Here is a 10,513-nt window from a genome sequence, read left to right on the forward strand (position 1 = left end):
CTGGACTGAAGCACTTATCTTAAGATCCAATTTTTGGTGATGTATGCATTATGATTCCTGGCAAGGGAAAAGCAGTTTCTAGTGGATGGAAACCTTTCTCTGAAGTAGACTCTCACAGAAACTCCCTAGGGAGCAATGAAAAGAAAACGCTGAATTCTCGGACTTTGTTAGGAAGAATATAAGCAGTGTCTTCCATAGCAGCTTCACCAGTCATGCAGAAAATGTCTTCATAGGGCTGTTTCCACAATGTTGGCTTTCAGTGGACGGTTAGGGAATCATTTTTACATTGTAGTGTGGAGGATATTCCCATAGGGACCTGACATGATGAAGGCCAGGAAAGTAACTTTCTTATGATGAGACTGAGTCAGAAATAGGACTGAGGTTATCGAGCCAGGGTGATTTGCTAGAATACTTAGATTTTTTCCCCGGTCAGTCTTAATTAGCTAATCAACATCCCATATCATTCTGTAGAAGCTCTTAACCAAATTAACATATTCAGTTTAAAAATCAAACAATTGATGAAATCCAAGAAAGGAGAAAACCTGGGTAAGGAATTAATAAAGACAGCAGGAAAACTGATGCCCGTAACACACCAGCCTGAAGAGTGGGTAGAGGATAACTAAGAATTTGGCTCTAAGTTTCCTAGAGAGCAAAGAAAAAGTGAAAGATAATTAGAAGTGTCAGTGTCCGTAATGAAGAAACCAACTTATGGGTAACACTGATATCTATGAGAAACATTGATGCTTGTAATACTGAGAATTGAGACAGTTTTCTCCCAGAAGTACTCATAAACAGCCTAAAATTCCTAATGACATCATATTGAGGCACTTACATATTGTAGTGTTTGAATATATCCTTTGAAGTAAAGTGAATACATAATTCAGTCTCATCTTTCAGTGAAAGCATTTCTGTTGCCAGAGTTGGGAGTGGGCACAAATAATTTGGCCCAGATATTCAGCTCTGAGATAATATGGTGTGTTTCAAGGGAAAAGCTAGACCAACTAGTTACAACATATGTGAATGGACTACATATTCTTAAGATCATAAGTATTCGCTAATTAAAAATGATCTTTTATATTACAAAAGTAGTATGTGGATATTATAGAAATCAAATACAGATAATTAAGGGTAAGAAAAGTAAGAAGCCTTTTTATCCCTCCCCAGAAAAGATGCTCAGTGTTTTGCAAGAAAGTCATATTATGCATAATGTTTTGTAAATTGCCTTTTCCAGATAAGTTTTTAGTTAAAATATTTACTTTTTCAAATCAAAAAGTTTTACATCTTTTAAAAACCAGTCCATATTCCATATTTAATTCCCCAACTTTCCTCCAAATATTCTTTATATAACTGGTTTGTTGAAACAATAATTCAATTCAGATTCATACATCGACTCTTTTTATGTTATTTAAAGTTTGTTAATCTAGAACAGTGCTTTTTATCATGACACTAAACTGCTGAGGAGACTGTGCTAGTTCTCCTACATAATATTTTATCTTCCAGATTTATCTGGCTGCTGTTCTCTTATAGAAAACTTTCTATATTTCCTAATGAATTGAAATGAATTCCAGTTAAATAATTTTGGCTGGAATACACCGTGAGTAACATTACTTCTTATTGTTGTTCTACATGGATAAGACATGTCCTTCTTGTTTTTGATCTGCCTGGGTGGTTCAGTGGTAAAGAATCTGCCCGCCAGTGCAGGAGATGTGGATCCCTGGGTAGTGAAGATTTCCCTGGAGAAGAAAACGGCAACCCATTCCAGTATTCTTGCTTGGGAAAGCCCATGGAGACAGAGAGCCTGGAGGGCTACAGTCCATGGGCTTGCAGAGTCGGTCATGACTTAGAGACTAGAACAACAAAAATATTGTGTCCTTCGTGGTGCATCCAATCAGGAAACATGTTTTATATGGTTGCCCTACTCTTGGCAGTGCTCAGACTGAGCTGTAGGTTAGGGTGATGAAAGCCTGATTCCCTCTGCACAGGTGTGTTTTCTCACTCAATTGTGTAAATAATCAGTAAGGTGTTACTTTATCATTATATAAAATACAGTTCTCCATCAACCATTTAATTTATCTAATGGTTTTAATGAAAATGGTAATTCTTAAATGAATTAGTATATTTTCCATCATTTGTTCCTTTTTTACTGATATTCCTCCAGACCATGGAAGAATGGGCCCAGTCGGTCTACTTAGGTGCCCTGAAGTACAGTTTCTATAGGAAAATCAGGATATCAACTTAACTCTTTCATTTTTTTTGAAAGGCAATTTTATTTAATTTTTAGAAATGAAACAAAGAAGGATATTTTTAATGATAAAAGGTACAATTCACAAAGAATATAGGCATCATAAACCATTAGATACCTAACAACAAAGGTGCACAAAGCAAAAATCAGAAGAAATATAAGGGAAAGGAAAACATATATAATCTTAGTGAGACATATTAACATTTCTCTAAGAATATTTTATCAAGTACAGAAAAAATAACAATAGGAGCATCTTGAATGGTGTCATTAATAACTTGAATATAATGCATTCATATTATATCAATTTATACTTATCATATCCTACACAGATATATTTAAAATTTTGTATCTCATATGTTGCTATTAGATGGTGGAGTGTTCTGACAAAACATGGTCCACTGGAGAAGGGAATGGCAAAGCATTTCAGTGTTCTTGCCTTGAAAACCCCATGAACAGTATGAAAAAGCAAAAGGATAGGATACTGAAAGATGAACTCTCCAGGTCTGTACGTGCCCAAAATACTACTGGAGATCAGTGGAGAAATAACTCCAGAAAGAATGAAGAGATGGAGCTAAAGGAAAAACAGCACCCAGTTGTGGATGTGATGGGTGATAGAGGTAAAGTCTGATGCTGTAAAGAATAATACTGCATAGGAACCAGGAATATTAGGTCCATGAATCAAGGCAAATTAGAAGTGATTAAACAGGAGATGGCAAGAGTGAACACTGACACTTTAGAATCAGTGAACTAAAGTGGACTGGAATGGATGAATTTAACTCAGGTGACCATTATATCTAATACTATGGGCAAGAATCCCTTAGAAGAAATGGAGTGGCTCTCATAGTCAACAAAAGAGTCTGAAATGCAGTACTTGGGGGTAATCTAAAAAAAGACAGAATGATCTCTGTTCATTTCCAAGGCAAACCAATCAATGTTACAGTAATCCAAGCCTATTCCCCAACCAGTAATGCTGAAGAAGCTGAAATTGAATGGTTCTATGAAGACCTACAATATCTTCTAGCACTAACACCCCCAAAAGATGTCTTTTTCATTATAGGGGACTGGAATGCAAAAGAAGGAAGTCAAGAGATACCTGAAGTAACAGGCAAACAGGAATACAAAATGAGGCAGGTCAAAGGCTAAAAGAGATTTGCCAAGAGAACACATTGGTCACAACAAACACCCTCTTCTAACAACACAGAAGAAGATTCTACACATGGGCATCACTAGCTCATCAATACAGAAATCAGATTGATTATATTCTTTGCTGCCAAAGATGGAGAAGCTCTACAGAGTCAGCAAAAGCAAGACTGGGAACTGACTGTGGCTCAGACCATGAACTCCTTATTGCCAAATTCAGATTTAAATTGAAGAAAGTAGGGAAAATCATTAGACCATTCAAGTATGAGTTAAATCAAATCCCTTATGATTATACAGTGGAAGTGAAAATAGAATCAAGGGATTAGATCTGATAGACAGAGTGCCTGAAGAATTATGGATGGAAGTTCGTGACATTTTACAGGAGGCAGTGATCAAAACCATCCACAATAAAAAGAAATGCAGAAACCAAAATGGTTGCTGGGGAGGCCATACAAATAGCTGAGAAAAGAAGATAAGCTAAAGGCAAAGGAGAAAAGGAAAGATATTACCCATCTGAAAGCAGAGTTCCAAAGAATAGCAAGGAGAGATAAGATAGCCTTCCTCGGTGATCAATTCAAATAAATAGAGGAAAACAATAGAATGGGAATGACTAGAGATCTCTTCAAGAAAATTAAAGATATCAAGGGAACATTTCATGCAAAGATGGGCACAATAAACAACAGAAATTGTATGGACCTAACAGAAGGAGAAGATATTAAGAAGAGGTGGCAAGAATACAGAGAAGAACTATACAAAAAAGATCTTCATGACCCAGATAACCATTGTCGTGTGATTACTCACCTAGAGCCAGACATCCTGGTATAAGAAATCAAGTGGGACTTAGGAAGCATCACTACTTCCTAGCTAGTGGAGGTGATGGAATTCCAGTTGAGCTATTTCAAATCCTAAAAGATGATGCTGTGAAACTGCTGCACTCAATATGTCAGCAAATTCAGTAAACTCAGCAGTGGTCACAGGACTGGAAAAGGTCAGTTTTCATTCCAATCCCAAAGAAAGGCAATGCTAAAGAATGCTCAAACTACTGCACAATTGCACTCATCTCACATGCTAGTAAAGTAATGCTCAAAATTCTCCAAGCCAGGCTTCAGCAATACATGAACCGTGAACTCCCTGATGTTCAAGCTGGTTTTAGAAAAGGCAGAGGAATCAGAGATCAAATTGCCAACATCTGCTGGATCATGGAAAAAGCAAGAGAGTTCCAGAAAAACATCTATTTCTGCTTTATTATATATGCCAAAGCCTTTGACTGTGTGGATCACAATAAACTGTGGAAAATTCTGAAGGAGATGGGAATACCAGACCACTTGACCTGCCTCTTGAGAAATCTGTATGCAGGTCAGGAAGCAACAGTTAGAACTGGATATGAAACAACAGACTGGTTCCAAATATGAAAAGGAGTACATCAAGGCTGTATATTGTCACCCTGCTTATTTAAATTATATAAGGAGTATATCATGTGAAATGCCAAGCTGGATGAAGAACAAGCTGGAATCAAGATTGCTGGGAGAAATATCAATCACCTCAGATATGCAGATGACACCACCCTTATGGCAGAAAGCAAAGTATAACTAAAGAGCCTCTTGACAAAAGTGAAAGAGGAGAGTGAAAAAGTTGGCTTAAAGCTCAATGTTCAGAAACCTAAGATCATGGCATCTGATCCCATCACTTCATGGCAAATAGATGGGGAAACAACAGAAACAGTGTCAGACTTTATTTTTCTGGCTCCAAAATCACTGAAGATGGTGACTGTAGCCATGAAATTAAAAGATGCTTACTCCTCGGAAGAAAAGCTATGACAAACCTAGACAGCTTATTAAAAAAGCAGAGGCATTAGTTTGCCAGCCAACGTCCTTCTAGTCAGTGCTATGGTGTTTCCAGTAGTCATATATGGATGTGAGAGTTTGACTATAAAGAAAGCTGAGAGCTGAAGAATTGATGCTTTTGAACTATGGTGTTGGAGAAGACTCTTGAGAATCCCTTGGACTTCAAGGAGATCCAACCTGTCAATCCTAAAGCAAATCAGTCCTGAATATTCATTGGAAGGACTGATGCTGATGCTGAAGCTGAAGCTCCAATATTTTGGCCACCTGATATAAAGAACTGACTCATTGGAAAAAATCCTGATGCCGGGACAGGTTGATGGTGGGAGGAGAAGGGGACGACATAGGATGAGATGGTTGGATGGCATCACAGACTCAATGGACATGAGTTTGAATAGGCTTCGGGAGTTGGTGATGGACAGGGAAGCCTGGCGTGCTGCAGTCCATGGGGTCACAAAGAGTCAGACACATCTATGAGACTGAACTGAATGAGGATATTTAGAAAACTGGCAAAAAGATAAACATGAATAAATTTCACTTGGTGGGTATGGGATTTGATTTTACCGTGGTTGTGCCCCTCCTACCGTCTTGCTGTAACTTCTTCTTTGTCTTTGGACATGGTGTATTTTTTTTTTTTTTGATAGGTTCCACCATCCTCCTGTCAATGGTTGTTTAGCAGCTAGTTGCGACTTTGGTGTTCTCACAGGATGAGATGAGTGCATGTTTTTCTACTCCGCCATCTGAAACTGGAAAAAAGACTTTCAACTTAATTACTGATTTTCAAACTATGAAGTGAAGTCGTTCAGTCATGTCCAACTCTTTGTGACTCCATGGACTATAGCCTACCAGGTTCCTCCATCCATGGGATTTTCCACGCAAGAGCACTGGAGTGGGTTGCCATTTCCTTCTCCAGGAGATCTTCCCGACCCAGGGATTGAACCTGGATCTCCCACATTGTAGACAGATGCTTTGCCATTAACTAAACAGACACCTCAGAGAATGAAAAATGCTTTTTCTGGTGTCTTTATCTGAGCATAATTTTTCTGGATTTTCAGGAGATCTATGATTTACTAGAATTATTATTCTTTCCATTGTTCAAAGTTCACAGCATTAGCCAGTAGGAGCCCCTTCAAATTACCTCTCATAACCCCACTAACATTTGACAGCTTCTAGCTTTCTATCATCACACACGTCACCTGTACTATCTATCATCAGTACCATCCCTGCCCCAGTCTTAGAATCAACTATTTCTTTAAGTAAGAATAGTATTAAGGACTAAGACATGACATGAGCACTACAATGGTAATATTTGCTTCTAAAGACTAAAAATATTTTTCTCAAATGGTTTTTAATAAACACTGGCAGCTGAAATTTCGAGGATGTGCTCACTGGATATACTCTGGTATAGTTAGAATGCTTGTTAAGGACAAATGTTTATTAACAACCAGCCCAAAAGTAGAATAAAGTCCTTTTATGAAAAGTAAGAAAAGTTTTTTTGTTGCCATTGTTATAATGAAGTCTTCTAAGTGATTCTTTACTTTTGAAAAAATTCACTATTGAGATTTCATGATTCCCAATTCTATGAAGAGATTGAAATACTGGCAGAATGTCACAGAATGTAAAAGGCATAAGTAAATAAAATGAGAAGGCTATACATTCTTATAAGGGACAATCAAATCAGTATTCTTTAAAGAGAGTATCACTCTGTATTGGAAACATATTTCTTAAGATACAGCTTGATTTGGTAGTGAATATTTCAAATAAGCTTGTATTTGTATTTCCTGTGTGATTTTGTAATGGAAACATTAAACTAAAAAAGGGACCTTAAGACTTCAGAAACTCCAGATTTTTAAAGGTAGACATATTTTGAATGAATCTGGCTAAGTCTAATTTTGAATAGATAAGTGGATTCACTAATGAGTTTCTCTCTTCACATGACCCCCGGTCTGGAAAAATAGCTGTAAAGACAAAGCCAACTTATCCTAGAATTTGTCTGAGAATCAATATTTAAGACATATATGTGAAAGAAAACAAGCTAGAAATTTGTTTATGAACATAAAGGAACAGAAAAGGGTAAGATATCACTTTGAAGTTATTAAACAAGTACTGAATAGTTAGGACATTAATGTATAATTTTTTTTTTAGTTTTTTATTTTTTTAATTTTAAAATCTTTAATTCTTACATGCGTTCCCAAACATGAACCCCCCTCCCACCTCCCTCCCCATAACATGTCTGTGGGTCATCCCCATGCACCAGCCCCAAGAATGCTGTATCTGAAGTGCTTTACTTTCTATGTTCTAGTTTCAGTTAAACATTTTTTCTCAATTCTTTAATTTTTATGAACATGGTTATCAAATTGTCAATTCACTTAACCTTTCAAATCTTCAGGATAAGAATCCCATGGAACAATTCCACAGGGAGTCAGACACATTTGCCCAGTCTTCTTGCCACGACCTCCCCAGCGTTTCTGCCTCTGCTACCCACAGTGGGAAACTCGTCTGCTCATCCTTCAGGCCCAAGTGGGTTTATGACTCAGCGTCTCCCACCAGGGATCCTCATGATACTAAGTCCTGGAAGCTGTTCCTCTCAACTCTCTCTGCTTCTGAACAACTGTCACTCAGACTGATCTGTGACTCAGAGTCCTTCCAGGATTTTGGGTCACCAACTGTGAACAGGGTTGAAGAGAGAGTCAAGAAGAGCTGTCTTCATGTAGCTCTCCACATGGGGTCCTGTCTTGGGGGTGCCGGCCCCAGGGAGGAGAAGTTACACTCTACTGAAGATGGAGGGGAGGCAAGGCTGCTGTGGCTCCAGGATGACCAGCTTGTTCCATGAACAGATTACAAGCAACACCCTTACTTATGCACTTACTCATCAAGCCGCTGCTTGGCGCTGAGCAGATGGGCAAACATCACACATCGTCCAAAAGGACAGTGGAGGCCATGCTTTCTGATTCATCTTCACCCCATACACTGCCTAATCAAAAATGCTTATTTATTATTCTGCCAAATACAACTGATTTTTATCTATAATTATTTTTTAAAAGTAAGAAACAGTGAGTCAACTGAAGAAAGGGCCATGACCTTGAGCTAGGGAACTGTGACACTGAGCTGAGTAAAGGGGCCTGTGGGGATAAGCTGGGCCTCGCAGGACTGGACCCGGTCAGTGAACCTTCTCCAGAAATGTTCTGCAGCACTGCCCACATTGCTCATTGATGGTCTCAAAGTCAGAGTTGTTGGTCTAATAATGATCTTCAATAATGAGTTGTTTCTGTGGATCATAGCTCCCAAATAGTTCAATTTTCACTTTGCAGTTTTTAACTTGATAACTCTTTCTGTTCAAACCTCTTCAATTGATTTCATTTATACAGTCAAAAGTGGCAATCTTTTTAGGTAATCTGCTGGGCAATATGACTCATGGGATTACCATGATTTTTCATGGAAGCCTGTCCCCTGATAATCAGGAGGGTTTCCTAGTTCATACATGGTTGTCAATGCATGGCCTGTCCTCCAACTATCTGAAATGGTTTGATCAGTTACAGGTTTCAAAGGGAGAGGGTGGGATGATTTGGGAGAATGGCACTGAAACATGTATACTATCTTGTAAGAAACGAATTGCCAGTCTATGTCCGATGCAGGATACAGGATGCTTGGGGCTGGTGCAAGGGGATGACCCAGAGAGATGTTATGGGTAGGGAGGTGGGAGGGGGGTTCATATTTGGGAACGCATGTACACCCGTGGTGGATTCATGTCAATGTATGGCAAAACCAATACATTATTGTAAAGTAAAATAAAGTAAAAATAAAAATTTAATAAGAAAAAGACATACCAAAAACTGGAAAAAAAATAAATAAAAATAAAAACTGCTTCTGCAATGGGTGATAGAAAGATGTTACCCAGACACACAAAGAGCACCAATTTGATCATCTGCTAGCACACCCTCCCTCACTCCAAGAAGTAATAATTAAGATGCCTGAATGAATGACTTCCTTGCCTTTGCATAACAGTGAAATTAAAGGCAGCAAGTGTTCAGTTCCCAGCCAATTTAGTTATTATGTTTTTCAGAGTTTAACAAAGTCTAAGAATAGGAGAATTGTGCCTAAGTTCATTTTCTTATGTGGTATTTTTGTTAAGACATAGTTTTAAAGTTTGTGAAAAATCTTATAATTTGAGGGCCTTAGTTATCAAATGGCCATATCTATAAGTTTGGCCAACAGATAGAGAATGCAACTCTTTCAATTCAGAAATTTCAGCCACAATCATCATTGAATAATGTCTCCAGAACTTTTAACTTATCTTTGTATAAAGAAGCAGAATATAAAAATGTTTACATTTAATGAACACCTTTTTTGGATTCTGTTTGAAATGAATCCTTTCACTTTGCTAGAGCTTTAAATTTCTTAGACTTAAAGTGTATAGCTATTTTCTAGTCCTCTATTGTCAGGGTGCATTGGAGAAGGAAATGGCAACCCACTCCAGTGTTCTTGCCTGGAGAATCCCAGGGACGGGAGAGCCTGGTGGGCTGCCGTCTATGGGGTCGCACAGAGTCAGACACGACTGAAGTGACTTAGCAGCAGCAGCATTGTCAGGGTAGGTTTTATATCATCTTTTTTGCTTTTTATTTCTTTTGTGCTTTTGCATCTGTTTTGTGGCTTGTGATTGATGGGTAAATATTTCTTAGAAATTTGGGGAATAGAACCATGCAAATTATTTGGAATAGATATTAATTACTGTTCAAAGAAACTCATACTCCACTTCAGACTTCTGAGGTCTGCCCACCTTCAACCATGTTATTTCAGACATGTGAGTTTAAATTCAAGACAGAATAAAGATAAGTAAAAGAAATAATTTATGGAGGTAAGAAATACTTTTTACTTAGTATCTATATTGTCCATCTGATAGAAGGGCGTGCGTTAGAATACTTAACTATTAAATAAGAAATAACTTGCCCTTTGCATCAGATTGAACAACTACAGGTTCAAGTTGGATATTTTTTGCTAAATCTTATTCTCTTTGATTAAGGTCTCTTAACCACAGGCATGTGTATATCTTTATTCACACTATATCTATATGTCTGTTATCTGTTACTATGGGCTGAAGATTAAAAACCATGTTATTAAACTTCTTCAACCCTAGAATTCCCTGACTTCTGAGTCTAGGAAGGAAATTAGGGGCCTCCACTGTCCCAGGAAAGTGTTCACCTACCCTTGCATTCTTATACACGAATAATGAGAAAGTAGAAAAAGAAATTAAGGAAACAATTCCATTCACCATTGCAACGAAAAGAATAAA

The 10,513-nt window shown here is 37.8% G+C and overlaps 1 pseudogene; it reads right to left on the reverse strand.

Moving 5' to 3' along the window:
* Window positions 1–8,383: 8,383 nt before the first annotated feature.
* Window positions 8,384–10,010, reverse strand: LOC138445170 (low molecular weight phosphotyrosine protein phosphatase pseudogene; annotated as a pseudogene).
* Window positions 10,011–10,513: the final 503 nt, after the last annotated feature.

Source organism: Ovis canadensis, chromosome 8 (genome assembly GCF_042477335.2).
Source record: "Ovis canadensis isolate MfBH-ARS-UI-01 breed Bighorn chromosome 8, ARS-UI_OviCan_v2, whole genome shotgun sequence".
NCBI lineage: Eukaryota > Metazoa > Chordata > Mammalia > Artiodactyla > Bovidae > Ovis > Ovis canadensis.